This window comes from Echeneis naucrates, chromosome 13 (assembly GCF_900963305.1).
Source record: "Echeneis naucrates chromosome 13, fEcheNa1.1, whole genome shotgun sequence".
In the NCBI taxonomy this organism is placed as follows: domain Eukaryota; kingdom Metazoa; phylum Chordata; class Actinopteri; order Carangiformes; family Echeneidae; genus Echeneis; species Echeneis naucrates.
This window is the reverse complement of record NC_042523.1, coordinates 14,431,584-14,450,147: the sequence shown is the minus strand read 5'-3', so window position 1 is coordinate 14,450,147 and position 18,564 is coordinate 14,431,584.

The following is an 18,564-nucleotide window of genomic DNA, read 5'->3' as shown; positions in this document are numbered from 1 at the left end:
GTTCCTGACCAGAACCCCATAGAGAATCTATTGGCTATAGCCAAGAGGAAGATAAAAGTTACTCCCTCAGGGGGCCAGTGGAACAGTGGGTAGAGGGTACGCCCCATAAAAAGGTTTTATTTGCCACGTCATTCCTAACTTTCTTTACCCCGTTTCCTGTCACTCTACAAGCTGTCCAAAGTAAGATAGGCCAAAAAGAACTCCCAAATGTGGGTTGAAATCCGGTGACACTGAAGGTCATTGCTCATGATTCACATAATTTTATTAATCAAACTGTTTAGTGACCAATAGCAGTAAAACCCAAAATTTAAGTAAAGTACTACTACTCCTAGTACTACTACTGCGGGTAGAGCCACATCAGGAAATCATTCCTTGATTTTATTTTCTGTTTTCATCAAGCAGTAAAAAGTTTATGTTATGGTTGTTATTCAAGATGTGGAGGGCTCCAAACATCAAGATTGCATCATCAGTTGAGAAGGACTGAAAGTAAAAGCATATTTGAATATTCTGTTGCTTTGTGATTTCTGAACAATCTGCATCCAAACGTGTGCAGACAGATAGGTCATTAGAAAACACCTAGCTGTCAAGCAACAATAAAAAAGCAAATACAAAACCAAAGCTCTGCAAAAAAGGAGTGAGCTAAATTGGACACACATGCCATTGAACAGGACTCTTACTACAGACGCTGCATAAGCATCACGCTAAGTTAAGTAATTTCCAAAAATAACATCCAGAAATGCAGATGTAGGGTTTTCAGTGAGATGTGATTATTCTTGTCATCAGTGTCTTCTTTCCAGCTGAATGATATTTCTTTCTATAATTGTTGACCACTGGCAATAGGCCTCTTTGAGATCATTCTAAACCAATCAGGAGCAAGCCAAGACGGCACCACTTGCAGAAAAAGTTCAGCCTGTGCAACACAGCACTTGCTCATTGGATGCTGCGTTAATCTTATCTAAATGACTGCTGGGTGGCCTGGAGAAGGGCATGACCTGAACGTGTGTCTGGCTATTCTCGTAGATTTGTGCAAAGGCTCAGTGTTAGGTGGGCAGCAGCCGCCTCTGCAGTGTAGTGGCCTATAGCTATGACTTTCTATGATTTAAAAGAGAAGCAGACACTGGTTTCATGTAAGTTAACATTCATTGGTTTGTTATAAATGTACTTTTTTTTAATCTGTAGTTAACTTTTTTACCTTTAAAGCATGTAAAAGAGTTAGAGTAAATAAATTTGTAAATGAGAAAGAACATTTGTATCTGCTGGTGCATCTACTAATTCAGTCAAAAAAAAAAAAACAAACAAAAAAAAAAAAAAAAAAAAATATATATATATATATATATATATATATATTGGGTGTAGTTCCTCCAGACATAGATCATTTACCTCAGGTAGCACAGAAAAAAATTTAAGAAAAAATTTTAAGAAAATGTCTTTCAAAATGAAAATGCAAGTTTTCAATAAAACAATGTCTTTTCATTTCATGGTAATGCACCTCTGTAAAGTAGATGACAGCCACGCAAGTGACTATCGTCCATACTCCATAATCCAAAATCCATAATGCACCTCTTTTCTCAAGTTATATGTTTGGTTATACAATTATTTGTTGATCAATTAGAAGGATATAAGTTTGATCAAATCTCAGTTCAATTCAATCTCAGTGGTGCATGAGCTCTAAGTGTGTATGAGTGTATGAGTGACAGTTCAGAAAGAACCTTGCATGATTTTCAGGTTGCCTGAACAGTACTATATTTTGACTTAAAAGCATGGACTTTATGTCAACTTTATGTCTGCAAGAGGATCAGTAAATCACTTAATAGCTTGTCTCAGAGTCACTGGTGGAACACAGCTGACTCATTGCCTGGCAATGCCTCGCTTTAAAAAAAACAAAAAAAACAAACTGTCTGACAGGCATATTATGGATAAAAAAAAATCTTACTTAGTATGTTGCGAAATAAACCTTAAAGAAAATTCATTACCTGTCACAAAAGAAAGCAATTGGATAACAAATCTGGCATCTACAATACCAACCAAAAAGAGAATGTTTTTTTTACAGTGACAGGATGATAACAGTCAAAGGACTTTCTTCATTGTAAAGATGAGCTCAATACACAAGACAACGATAAAAACACGCAAAAAACTAAACAATGAAATTTGACAAATATCTTCACAATATCAGAGAATATTTTACTCAATCGACTGCTTTTATGTGCTATTGTACTGAAAAAGGGCATGCAAGATCATACTATAGGCTAAAGCCTGCACTAGTGAAAGAAACGTGAATTAGTAAAACATGATGTCCTCAAGTACTCTATTTCCTGCATATACAGGCACCTCCGCTTGTGTGATTCATACTTAGAATTCATGCGTATATCAGTGTATCTAAGTGCATCATTATTCTTTAATATAATTTGGCACACAGAAAACCCCTCATAAACAAAAGTCTATGAGGGTTAGGGTTAGGGGTATCTTAACAGCATCTTGAGGCCAGGGGTGAATAAGTTCACGTAGAATCCTTAAATTGGTCATTTGTCAGTCTCATTGACTGAGTTTCTTTGGGCTTGCTCTGTTGTTCCTGCCATACTTTCTCCAATACTCTTGATGTTATCACTGGTACAGTTTCACTTTGCTTCTCATCTGTTTTGTAATCAGCTCCCTCAGTCCTCTCAGTCTGATCTGTCAGGACTGCTCAAGTCTGAGAGGCAGTGGAAGTTTGAGAGAGAGTGAAGGAATGTTGGCTGAGCGTCGACTGCACATGGCGAATGATCAATGCACACCTCCGCCTGCTGGCGTAACAACCAGTATTTATCGTGAAGAAAAGAAATACCGCCTGTCTAACATAGACTGCTTACTTTTGTTGTCAATATGATCACGAGAAATAACTTAAAATGTCGCGGTTGCTAACAAAACGAAATATTGCTCCATGAGTTTCATGACACATTATGTGTATGTATAAAACATACAATGAAATTTTAATCCATCTACATAATTTCTGCCATTGGAAGACTGTACATCAAACTCATTAATCACAAAGTAAGGAACATTGAACTTGGCTGTCATAACTTCTGTTATGTGATACAAAATGTCAGTGTGATATGATTTCAAAGTTCAATAGAATTGTCTGCCAAAGTAGAGATGAAATAAAAACAAAAGACCGAAGGAACTAGTTTGTCAATATTTTGTGAAATTGGCATATAGCTCATCAGAGCAAAAATGCCTTGTCAAGAGTTTTGACAGAAAAAGACAAACTGTCTAAATAAGAGAAAGCTGTAAAGCTCTTGACAGACATTTTCCAGTCTTTGACTGGAAAACAACAAAAAATTATTCTGGTAAGACCATAGCATGGCGCATAACAAAGGAACCTTTGTTTGATTAAACATGGCATCTGTGAGACACAATATTTTTCACTAATAAGCATTTCGCAACATCTACACCAATACTGCAGGAGGAAATTTCCCTCACTGTCTACCATTTTAGAAAAATATGTAGGCACAATTTCATATGTATGTCTAGTTTTACAAATAGAACTAAATGCGTGTACTTTGGATGACTGTCTCAGACTGTCTCTAACATCCCAACATTTGTTTCAGTTTAAACAGTCGCAATGATGAAATTGTAATAGTGGGAAAGATGGTGTAAACACCACGAGTTATTCAGTCATAATTTATTACTTTGGTGTTGCAGTTTAGGGTGGACAAAAAGAGGACAAACGCAAAACTGAATTGTATGTTTTTGAGCTTGTTGCTGTGGCAGTTCTCTCCAGAGTCACTTTTATATTTTCTTTTTCTACTGGCCAGTTGCCCCTGGTCAAAGGACAATATTAGACCCTGAGGGACCACAACAGACCCTAAAACCAAGCATATCGTCAGCAAAGACTCGTGGATCTCTGGACACAGATAGTGCTACCAGCTGCTGCTTTTTATATCAGGTCACCAACATAAAGACATTTGCAGCATCCATGAATACCCCTCTCCTCTCCTGACATAATATTATCTGACCTTGATGAACCTACGCCAACCAACCAACCAACCCACCAACAACGGCACTGTCACCGGTCAACACCAGTTGTTTCAAGTCTTCTGTCATAGTAAACATGGATACACATGACCATTGCTGGTTTGACTTGATCCCTTATAGTTTTAAGGACTGACTGCTGTTTAACTAACAAAGTGGTTTCACTCTCAAAAATCAAAGTAAATCACACAGCAAAACCTTGAAATGGTTACAAAACCATGGGTGTGGAATTTTATTGTATCTCCTTGAAATATGAGGAAACCGTATTTGATGATGGACATTTATAGTCTAACCATATTTCCAAGAAGACTGAGTCCTTCTGGACAGACATGCATGATATTTTGCTTCTAGTTCTCAGTGTTGGAACTGGAGCAAGTGTGAATATTTCTCCAGTTTCACCCATTCCATACCGCGTGACAATATGATATTTTTAAGGTGATGAGAATTCTTGCCAGAGCAGAAAACCTCATGTTCTTCATCATGTTCTTCAGATCAATGCAAAATGCTTGATCTCTTGTCAGTGTATCTGATTTGCACACAATGTCTATAGCTAGAAATTAGTTAGCTATGCAATTTCGTTCTTGCATGTTTAGTAGTTACAAATTAATAACCACAAAGAACATTATATAAAAATCCAAAATATGACTGCTGAACTTATAGAAACTAAAGTAGAATCAAAACAATATGAAATTTATGAAAGATAAAAATATGAACATCAACAAGTACTCAAAAAAGTACTTTTTAACTGTCCCTCAGAATGAACTGTGTATATCAGGTACATGAGTCGTGGTGAGGTTGAAATCCAGTCCACGATATCAGTGCAGTAAACTTCAGCCCTTCATATGTTCCATATAAATATCAAATGAAGCCCAGGGCTCAAGAGAGAACATATGAAACAGCTTATTTTATACAAATATTAAGACGCCTTCCAATCTGTAAAGGTTTAGTGGTTGGCAACATTAACATGTAAGTCAGGTATAAGGCTCCAACAAAGAGTTGGAAAAAAAAAACTATGTGACATAAAGACTTATATACTGAACAAGGCCAAAGTTCAAGTAGTGTAATAGGCTCCCAGTTTTTCAATTTCTCAAATAATATTAAAATAACTAAATAATTATAATGTTAAAGACCAACATGAGGAGTAGCCAGAGGGCACACCGATCAGTCACAGTCAGTGACCCAATTTACCAAAAATTTGTCAGGGACAAACACAAGCAGACCAAGAAAGTAAGACTGTGCTGACATATTGCTAACCTGAAACAGGGAGATGATCTTGGATGTCATGTATTTTGTTTTCTTTGTCATGCTTTCATAGCAACAACCAGACTTTTGATTTCTAAGCAGACCTAGTCTTGGCAGATCAAATCATTTGGATAGAAAATTATTTTTTTGAATTAAGATTCGTTATCTGCATGCAGATGTCTGCAACGGGGCTGCTGTGGTATGGTATTTAAAAAGTTTTTGATGTGTATTCCAAGATAATTCACCACCAGCCAGGACTGTAAAAAACTAATCAAAGGCACCATTGATCACATGGTAATGACCCAAACCAGTTTCCTGTCTTAGTCAAATAGTCACCCTAAGTATTTCTCACACTGTGACGTGAAAAAGTAATAAAGTTTGAGGCAGGTATAACAGTGGGATGTATCTAAACAATAAAAACACAGTCCTTTCTTTGATTGCGGGTTAAACGTGCGCCTTTAACATTTCCACAGTCAAAAAGGGGGCAAGGGTTTATTTGAAACACGTTTGAAAGAAGCACATGCAGCAGACAGATCTACTACCTGTCAAAAGTTTGGACACACTTTCCTATTCATTTGAATGAGAAGGTATGTCCAAACTTTTGACCAGTAGTGGATAGAGAGCTAAACTGAGAGACGTTTGTGGCCGAAAGGAAAAGGAACAAGATGAAATTTTATTTAATGTCTAGTGAAATTATTTAGTAGAGTTATTTTATCACAGGTCCAACACCTTTCTGAAGTTATATGTAAACTAGTGCTGATTCTATTGTTTTATATTTAAAATTTTCACTTGATATGACTATCAAATCAATAAAACGAAACTTTGCTTTACGAGATACGAGTGACACAGAAAACACAAGATGGCAGGCTTCACATGACCCCGCTTTAAAAGTGAATTAATGACTCTCAGTAGAATTAAAGAATCCTGGGAAAGTTAAATACAGTAAAAACAATAAAGTGATAAGCATTTAGCTGCGCTGCATTGTATGATGTCTGTCACCATGCTGGCAGAGCAGCTTAGGTTTGGAATTTGTAAAATTGCACTAATGCAGACACATGGTGATTGTAAGCCTCGTCTCTCTTTGATGGAAAATCGTGAACTGCCAAACATCTGAAACAGCATTCAGAGATTTTAGAGTTCGAAAAGTATATTAAGAACCTTTTGTGGTATTTGGTATCAAAGGGTGTTTATTAATCCAAGACCTGACGGGAAAAAGGTTCAAATAGAAGCACGTGGTAAATACTGTTCTACTGTAGATAGCAAGTATCTGCTGATGTAATGGATATTTGCAACCAATTATCAAAACTGAATTATACTGACATTCAGCATAACTTTGTGTCAATATGTTCTGGCTCAAAAAATAAATAAGAAATAGTTGGGCTAGATATTAAAGATTACAGTAAGCAACGTTAACTCACAGTCACTTCCATTTTTATCTTTCTAAAGAAAAATAAGTAAGTAAATAAATAAATACGTCATTAGTATCCTAGCATTTGTCAATTTCCACCATTCATTGTAAAGTTAAATTGTGTGTTTCAAAATTTGAGATAAAATTACTGAGATAAAAACTTTAAACCCATTCTCCCTGACCAAACACCAAAACACAAAAGTGTGTTGTTTTCATAATCTGCTATGTCAAGACAATTAACAAGGTTGGAAGAACTGACAAGTCCACGGTCTAATTTCTGCCACCTGTTTTCTGTCTTTACATCATCAAATGGAAAGTTTTCAGGTTCTGTTCATGCCTCAGCTCTTGAGTCACCATTAAAACATTGAACATCAGGTGTCTGCAAATTGAACCACACACACATAACAACCAACTTACTGCCATTCTTGACATTTTTTCAATATAAATACAATTATGGTTCATCACATATGAATGTACTAATTTGGATGAGACAACTGCACACGATTTGGTTTTATCGAATTTTTGTTATGCCACTGAAACTGAGCTATGAGAGTTTTCAATAATTAAATGATCTGAGGACCCAATCAAGTTTTTGTAAAGCTAACTCTATGAGGCACTGAAAAACTGAAAAAACAAAAAAAAGAACTGTTGAATGCCCTTTTTAGGGGTTAATTCCTCATCTCAAACTGTTTTGAATTCATCATTGGTTAAGTGCTCAAGTTGAAGCACTGTAATAATAAACATAATTCTATTATAATAGAAATGATATTTGCTTTATTACTTTACTAGCTGTACTTTTTGGCATAGAAGTACCACTATGATCACCGAGATTACTGAAGATACAAAAAGGAACAATGGCAAACTGGCAGTCCTCTAGCTGGATCTCGCAGATGCCTATGGGACAATACCACACAACTGGGGGAGTTAACACTGAAGACCTACCACGTCCCTGAGTGATTCCAGAAGCTTCTACAGTGTTTGTGTATATTTAGCTGCTGAAACCTCACCACCAACTGGCAGAGACAGGAGGTATATATCGTCACAGGCTGTACGATCCTGTCAAATGGCAGGTGTCAATCCAGGAAGCACATCTGCATCATCCCAGCAGCTCAGGAGAGGCCACTTAAGAGCTTGGAGAAGTGGTACTGGGCAGACCTCAACGATAAGCACAGGTGAAGGAGATGCTGATCAAAACACATACCTGGATGGAGTCTCTTGAGAGGAGAGGTTTACCTGCTAAGTATAAGACCTGAGGCTACCAGCATGGGGTGCTGACCAGACTGCTCTGGCCTTTCTTCATTTATGAAGTACTGCCTCCACCGTGGAGAAGCTGGAGAAGAGGATTAACACCTACCAGAGGAGATGACTGGGTGTACCAAGAACCATTTGCTCCATTGGTGGCAAGCTGGAGCTGTCAGTAAGATCAGTGGTTGAGGAGCATCAGGTATTAAAGGCATTGTGATTAGGACAGGCCGCAAGTGGTCAGTTAAGAGAGCTCTAATGGAGGTACAGAATTGGCTGCAGCATGCTGACATTGTTGGGTCAGTAGCCCAAGGTAGGTTTGGACTGGGTTGAGCTGGAACAAAGCTGACCCAAGAGAGCTGCTCTTGCTGTGTTCTGTCTATGCTATCCTGCCTATTCCATCAAAACTCCACATACAGGGGGTGGTAGAGAGCCCCAAGTGCAAACTCTGTGGAAAACCTCAATTATGTCTTCTAATCATGCCAGTCAAGCTTGGCTGACGGAAAATTTTGATGGTGTTACGAAAAGATATTGGCACATTTGGTGGATGGTGTGGAAGAACGGAAGAAACAGAGACAGCAACAGTTGGGCGGACTCCATTTTGTCCAGTTGGTCCAGTGAGGTCAGGAGAGAGTGCTGCAGCAGAAGAACGAAGGAACATCCTGGTCCCAGCAAACGACTGAGAGATGTGAACAGATGTGATGTGAGTAGCCACCAAAAAAGCGGCTCAAATTCCAAGAGGAAATAGTCCAGACCAGTGTCCGATCAGATATTGTTCACTGGTCCAGAGGTACCAAACAGGTGGTGCTCGTGGAACTTTAAGTACCCTGGGAAGAGAGAATGGAGGAGGCACATGAGCGCAAGCTAAAGGAATATCAAGCCCTGATCCTCATGAGCCAGTGAAATTGATGGAAGGCCTGGAACCCACCCATGGAGGTCAGCTGCAGCGGTTTTGCCAGGCAGACACTCTGGAGAGACCTTGGGCTTCTGAGAACTGAAGGGGTGGCAAGAACACACCTGATTGGCAATGTCATCAAGCAGGCTGAAACAGCACCCCGATGGATCCAGCGAACTTAATTTTCTTTAAAAGAAAAAAAAAAAAAAAACAGATATAAGAAATGTAAAAATTCCACATAAAGTGCACAGGGGTCATTGAGTCCATCGGCTACTACACTGCTTTGAAACATGTGGTGGCGTAACAGCTTCTCTCCTAAATAAATTCCCAACAGCCTGGATAGGCCTCCAGTTGTTAGTTCAGCTGTGATGGGTTGTAGGAAGACTTGATTTTGCTCTATATCAAATGCCAAGTGTACATTTCAATTAAACAGACCATCAGCAGCTTGCCATCAATTCAAAATTCCCAAACGCATGATGAAAATATGTTCCTACTCTGACTCGTGTTATCAATTCAAGAGGAAACAATTACCCTATCTGTACTAGTCTAAACTGTATTTACATACTGGAGAAGGGAACTGCCTCTTTCAGTATTAGATGAATGGACAAAAACAAAATAAAAACAAAGTGACAGGTAAAGTGCCTACAGATTGATACTTTTAGAAAATATGATGTTCTCTAGAAAATATGAAACAGCAACATTACATTACAGCATGCCATTCACTAGCTAGTGCAACTCACTCATGAAAAGCTATAGTGGAATAAATCCATATAAAACAGATAAAACCATTCACAGAAAATATAAATGTTTATAATAAAATCATCAGCTGAATGACAATGTGCATTTCAAAGACACAGTTAGATGTGATGAATAAATGTAAATACCAATAACAATACTTAATCTAAACTTAATGACACCTCACACACAGAAAACCATCATTAATCAAGTTCATAACAAAAACACAAATATGCACATGTCAAACTAAGTTTTCCAGTGAGTACTAAGATGTGTCCCATCTGGGTAGCATCAAAATACAAAAGACTGAATCAATCCTCCTTAATTTTAAGGTCATGTTGGCACACAGCACACCAAATGATTACATCTGTTTCAGTGTTTGGTCTTTCAGATGTTCAAACTGCATTGGAGACATCAAAGGCAAGTTGTCAGAGAGCAATGCCCAATATGCGATCAAATAACATGCAATATTGCTAAAAAATGTGTTGACAAACCTGACTGCAACATTGCAGTCATGATTGCAATAGTGGAAAGACTTCGTAAGACAAATAGTATGACAGGCCAAACTCTGCCAAACAGCCTACATGCACCCTGTGACCTATTTTGTTAACTGCTACAGTGATCACAAAATGGTTGCACATACATTTTCTAATGCCTAACTACTCAAGTTATTTATAATCTGATCAGGTTTGGTTTGGAGCATTCACAGTATCAAAGTGATAGACTTCCAATTTTCAATTCAAATATCCTGTAATGTGGAGGTAAATGTCAAGGTATTAGTATAAGGAGTCATGTTTCAGTAGAAAACGCTGCCTTTATGAGTGTCACAATTCATCAAGCTTCGGAAGAATGTACACTCGAGTAAGACACAACAGTACTGCTAACCTTTCACATTAACCTTTTTTTCTGACATAAATTTTAGTTTTGGAAACAAATACTATAAACTGACGAGGTACAGTTTCCAGCACTAAAATCTGGAGTGATCATTTCCCCAACTTCAGCCATAAAAACCTAAAATCCCACTTCACTGACCTTTTCCAAGTATTAGCTTGGTTGATTTATGGTTTAGGTCAAGTGCCGGAGAAGCTTCTCACATGAATATCATCATCAATGTTTTATCTTTTCCAGTATACGTAGGCATGTAATTACTGTTAAGAATAGCGAGAATATACAAGTTTACTAAGCAATAAGTTATGTGGAGATTATAAAAGAGTAAAACAAACGTACTCCCTGGGTTTCACAGTTTGCATCTGTTAGAGTTAAAGACTTCTGACCTGGACGCAGGCTTTTGGACATGTACATCACCGTGTATCAGTTATTCTGTGGTAACAATGAGGTAACATATGAGCACATACTAGAGCAGCTTCAAACAATGTAATCATCTGACATCATTTTCTATTTCTCACCAACTCGGTTCCAGTGAGATTGGTCAATTTCATATAGATGGAAATATTATGTCAGAAGGTTTGTCTTACTGAGTTACAATCAGTGGACATAATTTGACATATAGCTATCAATATAGGTTCTAGCAAAAGACCAGGAAAACGTGCTTCAGACTTTTCAGGGCCTTCTTCCTTTCTGACACTCTAGACTTTGAACATAAGCAGGAAATTACTCTCATATGGAAGCAATGTTTGCCACATTCTGTCAGAATATCTTTCCATGATATCGACAGCATAATCTCTTTTGGAGGAACTTCTCATAATCTGACTGGAACACCCTGTCAGTTCGGAGATGCGTGTATCTGCATGATAAACACTAACCACCATGAGAATATAATCAAACAAGCTAAAGACATAAAAAAATAAACTTTACAGGACTTACTCTTTAACTAAGACCATCTGTTGTTATCTTCTACAATGAATGGATCATTGTTATACCTAATGCATTAGTGTCATGTTTTGCACTGTTGTATCTTCACCAAATGTGCCTGTTTAATCTAGACTTGACATCAGCAATACCCTGTCATCACTACGGCCAAAACGCTAAATGACAAAGCATATTTGTATTGTGTGGTTTCAAATTTGTTGCACTTCCTATGCAGCCCAGGTGCCCATCTACCTTGTTTTTATGAAGAAAAAACTAAACAAAACAAACAAACAAACAACAACAACAACAAAAAAAACCAACAACAACATATCAACTTATTGTATCACCATATTAATATACATCTAAATTTCATTCATGGAAACAGTGTTTTGTGGTAATAAAATTCAGATGTGCAGTCTGGCTTCATGATTTTGAACAGCCTACTGCATGTGACCTAATACTGCAAACATTTGGCAGAATGAAGGTAACATTGTGGCTTATAAAACCTTGATAAATATCGATGGCACTAGCAATAAGGAACTAAGAACTAAGCATGAGGCATCTCAGCATGTTTCCTGAGCCTCACTTAAAATTCTGGATATATCATAATAGAAAAACAGCAAGCAAACAATGAGCATTACATTTCTTTTCACTGTTACACACATTCTTAACTAAATTTCAAAAACAGTATGTCTGAGTGTAATACCTGCATTTATGTGACACTTCATAAACTTTATAAGACTTTATAAAAACCTAATGCTAAATGTTCTCCCACTGTGCATGAAATTAATGACAAGATTTTTATGCTCTTCTCAAACATCTGGGAGAAGCAAAGCTGCATTGACTGAGGGTTTCAAGAGCAGGATGGGTTTCTCTTTTTGATATCAGTCACTCTATGAGCTGTTATTGTCATCCATGTTCACATATGGTACATGACTGTGGTTCTCCCAAGAGATATTGCTATAACACGTGGAATTCACAAAAGCTTAAAAAAATCTATTGAGCAGCTGGAACATTACTCCAACATGAATGAAATTTGCTCTCCTCAGTCTTTGATAATATAATCAAATCAGAATCTTTTAACAGACACTGTCCCAGTACGGCCGAGATACTAAACATCATATAACAAATATTTTTGGACATTATTTGAGTATTACTCCATGTGCAGCATTTAGTAAGCACCTGTAGGACACATTATTAAAATACTTTTCGGTAGCACAGTATATATCAGTATATTGCTTTTTAAATAAAACTATGAATATATGGACATAAAGAAATAACTTACTATGAGCAATGTGCCACATCATTTAATTCCACTTCACTAGGAAACGTCTGTATCTCCTAGTATCACAACAATATCATACTGCCCTGTTTACCTGTTTACATTTGCATCCTAACACTTGCTAGTTGACAGCAAGATTAATTAAACATTAAATTGCATAATTTTTATCTTAATGCTTTAACATAAATACGAGTAATAAACTGTGTCAAAGTAACAATCACATTTAGGGTTTGGTTGTGGTTTTAGAAAATAAAGAAAACTTTTTTTCATGTGATTTCATATTACAATAAATTTGGAACTCCATTCTCTATCTGTGCCTTGCGGATGTGTGTAAGAAAACCAGGTAATTCCTACCATTACGTAGACTTTTTTGAATCCTTGAGCTTTTGTGGTACGGTATGTTACCCAATAGCTGACCTTGCATTACTGATGAGAGTCCGAAGAACTGGAAGTGCTAAAATGTTGGCAGCATGTAATCTCCGGGGTTCCATTAAGAATAACTATGAATCATCACTTCTTGTCAACACCGAAATGAAGAATTTTTGTCATCAGTTTGCTTGTCAGCAGCCAAATGGAATGCAGACAGCCATGTTTTAAGTGATATCAAGCAGTAAGTTTCATAGCACCAGTTCAACCTAATTCAACATCACATCAGTGTGCTGTATGATAAAGCACAAGGTCGTCTCAAAAGTAGCTACCCAAGTCATCGTTACATTGAGTTCTCATGTCTGGCCTCTCCTGCTACAGGTTGTACTGCCAACCATCACTGCACATAGAAATTCATACAATGCTTACTACCTTAATTTGATCTATTCTTTAGTGATAAATACCAAAGATAACCTCAAATCTCTCACTGCATATTCTCACTATATTAACATACTGTAGTCACACTGTTTACAACAATCATGTGGTGGGGCCTTGCCAGAATGCAGATTTAGGAAATTCTGACTCTAACCCTGAACTTGCATATGGTGGTAAGTAAGTGGCAAATAAATGTAGTTTTCCTCTGTGTCCCTTCTTTTGCTGTTTTAATGGTAGCCACTTTTCTATGTACAAAATTCAAGGGGATTATTCTTCTTGTTCGCAATCATGGGAGGATTGTTGGCTGCACCATCTAATAAACCAGAATGAAAGCTCCTATTCCTTTGAAAACCCAGTGATGCCTCACCTTGGCAGATTGCCATTATGATGGGACAGTGTTCGGCACAGAGTTAAATTGCATTTTCTTGTAGTTGTTTACATATTTTGCTTGACTAGACTGACAGAGCTAATGCAACAAACATGCACATGGATGTTGGAAGTACACACAGCAGCTCTGTGTGCCCTGAGGAGGCAAAAAAGGGATGAGTGAATTAATGCTTACAGTTGTGTCTTTGTTGTCTTGCTTCACCCTATTGGCCAAGCTGTCTTCATAAAGACTGAATTGAACTTTATGGTCTCTGAACTCTTTCAGACTGTATATTCAGCTGATAATGGAAAAACTCATGTCTACACTATGTTGTAAGCTTTTCTATCCTCACTCAGAAATGGCACATAATTTACAATAAAATCGAGTAAATATGAATAGCTGTTTAAACACTCCGACTGGCTATAGCAGGGTAATTATTCTTCCTTAATCAGTCAGTGTCTATGATTCATTCACTGCACACAATGTGTTCCTATCTGTTATAGTCTGATTCCAAAAAAATTGTAGTCAATAGTTTGCCATACTTATCGATGAAATTATCCCTAACATAATTCATTCTTCTATAATGACTAACTGGTGGCAATAAATATGTGAAATTTTGTTATCATCCCTAATCTTAACCTAGACTGAACTTCACATCACTAAATGTAAATGTGCCACCACATTTATTAAACACAATGGTGGATGCCGTTTTCACTGCAAGGCAAGACAACAGTTGTCAGCCCCAGCTTATTCCTCCTCTGTATCTAATCATTGGGTTTAGAAAATCCAGAATTTATCTGAGAGACAAACTTTTTTTTTTTTTTTTTTTTTTAAGATTTCTACAAAATGAAAAATATAATGAAATAACATTTTAGGTTATCAAGATATCACGTTCAGACATAAAAATCTGTTGCTCATCTAATGGATGCCTTTATCAAATGTATTCATCAATTTACATATCTCAAACAGTCTAGCTACGTATAATCCAGAACAAACAAAATAAAAAATTAGGATAAATAGTCTATTAAAATGCTGGAAGCCATAAAAGTGGGTTCAATAACCGTAAAAGCATCAATATCACAAGATGAGCTTTACATATGGATAACCAACCTTTTCCGATCAGGTATTTATTCTGTTAGGTAGAACTTAACTCATCCACATGGACCTATGAGGTCATTGCAGTAATAAAAGTAATAGGCTTCAGCCCCCTGTGACCCTGAAAGGAAAAAACATGGATGGAAAATGAATGAATGACTTTACAGATATAACAGCAGATAAACCATCAGATTAAGTCCACATTTTTCTGTGAGGAAAGAATTCAGGATCCTCATTTGTGAGAAATATTGTGAGAAAGTCCATTTATGATTTATTTCTTTATTTTTAAATATGAAATATTTACATATATTGGATATTGGCTTTTGCTTTTCCAATTGCAATGGGCCAGTAAATATGATGATTGTTTAGTAAGAGTAAACTGTCAACCCTCACCCAAAATCTTAGGAAATCTGGCCTAGTCAGAAATACAACATCAGGGCAAAGAAGAGAAAATATTTAGGCCTGTCTTTCATCCATCAACTCCAAAAGGCATGTTCTCTCACATGTGCCCACAATGGATCTTCGGGAAAACAGACCAAAATAGAAGGGCCATTACTGCTGGTGTGTATGACAAGAAAAAAACACTGGCGTAATCTGTAGGCACCTTTCTCTGTGTCTGATATAAAAGATAAATTACTTCCAGACAAATATTCCAGAGGTGAAAGAAAAACTGGTTCAGGGAGGCCCTCTTTAAAATCTTATTCTTGGCCTTGAGCACTGCCTACATCATTTTTCATTCACACCTGTGGCCTTTTGTCTTAGCAGGAGTGTATAGCAATGGAGTGCAATGCTGCAGTAGCTGAGAAATGATAGACAGAGTTGGATGTCATGAAATACCACAGAAAGTACACAGGGTGCCTTTATTTCCCAGGACCCCATTCTGTCTATTCTCAAACTGTGATCAAGCAACCAGTTTGATGAAACATGCCACACACATCAGAGAGACTGTCAGATGTACCCTGATATGCAAAAAAAATATGTATTTGTAAATACTGAGATGCAGCTGGCATAAATTACAGCAGAAATTATTTAGTGTACAGTTAAGGAAACAGTACAATGCTACATCACCATTTATGTGACTGATACACCTGCAGTTACTTTGAAATTTAAGATTTTCCATATAACATATGATGATCTTTATACACAGTGAGAGACAAAGTTCCCTGATGCTGGTTGGGCAGCAGAATCTAGTTAAACATCAGTAAAACTATTCAAATAATATGATACACATAGATAACCCTTACAGTCGCCTTGAGTGCTTCTACTTGTGTTGTTGCTAATACTACTTATTCAATTTTAAATCAATACATTTTTCACTGAGACACTTACTCAATTGATGAATTTCTTCCAATTTGAATGATTATAGCAGCACATGGCTACAGAAGACTTTGAGCATATGGAATATGAAATTTTGAAGGAACCTTGCGCACTTAATGTTTCTTTCCATATTCTTCATTCTTCATTCAGGGCACAGGGTTACTTCAAAATAAGCAACTTAGTAAAAGCTATCCATTTCTGTTTTAAGCCTGAGTCATCTGATCTATCACTCATCAGTTTATCGGTCCAGAACAAGATTAGGCACACTCTGGTAATTCTTGGAAACAGGAATTTCCTTATCTATATTACTTTATTGAAATATAAACACAGACTTATTCACGGATATTAATCTACTAACACTTAACATTTTAAATGTTTTCGTGCCACTGTGTGCAGTAGTGCTGTATTTCATCACTGCAGAACTCAACAAAATAATAAACAAAAACTAAAAACAATATGTCCTCAGTATTTTCTCACAAGTGCAACTGCATTTCTTGGAGAGCTTTTAAGAGCAATCGTGTCCTTAACAAAGCCAAAGATAACAAGTGAAAGGAGAGAGAAACTGCAGCGATAGCCAGTTAGAAAATCTGGCTGGAGGATATTCAATTTGCTAAAGATCCATCTAGGACATGCTGTACACGAGATGGTGGGTTGAGGGATTTAGCCATGTGGGTTCAAGATAGTTAGCCAAAGACTGTTTTATAGAGTTTTCTAAACTCTCTGATAAATAGCATCCATGGTTTTCTGGTGCATTACTGAAGGATTCATATTAGCTGTTTTCACAGCTGCTCTTCTCAAAACCTTGGTTGAGGGAAATTGTATCCATAAGTGAAATCTGAGTATACTGTATCTGATTTTAGAGCTGCAGCAAACCACCAAATCAGACACTTCTGGATTCCATACAGTCAGATTTGTATTAAATATATATATATATGTATATATATATATATATATAAAAAAAAGCTATCGCCACTTTTTTTTTGTTGCTTTTAAGCCAACAAGCGACAACAAGAAAGTACTATCGTCATTGTGATCTGAGATTGCAGATGAACTTGATTCATGTCCCCAACAGGGCAATAGGTTTTGCAATGAGAGATGCTCATAAAAACAACACAACAATACGTTTAAAGGAGCCAGAGTACAGTGATGAGGCGTCAGCAAAAATAACAGTTGGCCTTACAAGAAGACTCAGCAACTAGAGCAATAAATAATGACAAAAAAGGGTAAAATACACAGCAAAGTGCTATAAATATACGGTGCAACGATTATAAAGTGCAAAGTATAGCATACTGATGTTGACAACAACAACCACAATTACAGTGAAGGAGTGTTTGCACCACAGGGGGAAACCTACACCTGGAGTCATGACTATTTTCACTGTCATGAAGGAGACTAACAAATTTTAAAATGAATCTGTTGTCGTACTGGCTCTGTCAGTCATTGGTGTACAAGATATAAAGAGGCGGCGAAAGGACAAAGTTTAAAAATATGACACGCCCATTCACCCTCACTCTGTCTTCTATTCATTTAAAAATAAATAAATCAAGAATGCAACCTGCAACATTAAAATCCAAAATTTGAAATGAGATTTTCCATAAAATTTTGTTGTTGGGTATTATTAAAAAAATCCACAAATAATAGTGGGCCAAAGCAAGTGTGCTTCACTGCCTTCAAGGTTCTTTACAGGGAGGCGATCCAAACTAGATTGTTTTTTAGTTTTAAAATGTCATTGATGGGTGCCAAATCCTAAATACAATTAATTAAAATCCTGTGCCAGCCATTTGGCTGATTGGAATTGTTTCCCTTTAGGGAATGGTATTTAGGCCATCGAAAGCAGAACCCAATTTATTATGTCCAAAGTCTTTTTCGGACTTTTCATTATCGTTCAGTTTCGTTCTCCTGATTTCACTTTTTATCTCCCTTTTTAATAGGTTCAGTTCTGCGCGGCTGCCCTCACGAGATGCCCTTCTCTTTTTGTTGAGCAAATTTTCCATGTTTTAGAGACCCGTGGTTTGTTATTGGGGAAAAGTTCAAAAACCTTTTTAAGAAATACATTGTCCTCATAAAAATTCACATAGCTGCTAATGGCATCAGCCAGCTCAGCTTATCTGTAGAGGACTCTTTAAATATGTCCCTGTGGACACATGGCAGTCAGTCCACTGCTTGCTCTCAGTAGGTATGCTGGGATGAGCTGCCCACAGCTATGATCAGCTCAATCCAGCAGCACTTATCTACTCATTTTACTAAACCATAGCACATATCCAAGATTTTGTTGTGCCTGGTTGGACAGGTGACATGTTGATGAAGGTTTCTAAGCATGTGTTTCAGTGAACAGTGAAGAAGGGCCCCTGAGATACTGATCC